Genomic DNA, 1003 nt, shown 5'->3' on the forward strand with positions numbered 1-1003 from the left:
AGCTGGCTGTCACGTCTCATAAAAGCTTAAGCCAACCTTTCTCATTCTACCTGTGAGATCTGTGACTGAGAGAGAAAGAGAGAGAGAGAGAGAGAGAGAGAGAGAGAGAGAGAGAGAGAGAGAAAGTGCTAATTTAAGTTCGATTCTACCTGAGAGCTGCAACGATACCTCAGTCTGTCTCTGTGTGTGTGTCTGCTAACCTGACCTGTAAACATGTTGCTGAGAGGACTTAGGGGTTATTTTCGTTCCAAATCTCCTCCCTTCAGGAGCAGCGTGGGATGGAGCAGCCTGCTAATCAGCTTACAATACCAGGGGCTGCATAGAACCTCAGCTACTGAAACACACGCAGGCACACACCACACCCATACATGGACACTTTGGACCTAACAAACTAGCTTATGACATATTAACTGTTTAATGTTCAATTTATACAAACAGTTCAGGCTCGCTGCAATTTCTCAGTATATAAACATATTGACTTATTATATAATAAAACTGAAATATAATGGGTGGACCAGAGACATTGTAAGAGAAACTGAATAATATAAACTCTTATAACATACTTATTACATATTAACCACTTATGCATACCATCCAACTGCAAATTTGCAGAGAACACAACCACAGAATACATACAAATTTAGCACACTAAAAGGCTTTTCACACTGTGCTTAGCCCTGGGTTAATGTCTTTTTAAATCCATGTTTAACCCAAGGGTAAGCAACGTTTCGCAATTTCACACATTTTGAAAGGAGATTTGCACCACTTTTAACCCTGGGTAAGGGAGCCCTGCTCCAGAGCAGCAGTGCTAATCCCCAATTGCAGTGCAATTGGTTTGATGTCAGACAATCAACCCAACACACTCATAATGATACGTACCTGAAGCAACTTTTTGGCTGTACCACCAAAACGTCTTCCTTGGTCCATTGCCTGCATCACCAAAACATCACCCTTTGTCCATATTATAAATGTCACTCTACTGCTGTATTCAACACATTTCAGA

The sequence above is a fragment of the Myxocyprinus asiaticus genome, chromosome 7, assembly GCF_019703515.2.
Source record: "Myxocyprinus asiaticus isolate MX2 ecotype Aquarium Trade chromosome 7, UBuf_Myxa_2, whole genome shotgun sequence".
Lineage (NCBI taxonomy): Eukaryota > Metazoa > Chordata > Actinopteri > Cypriniformes > Catostomidae > Myxocyprinus > Myxocyprinus asiaticus.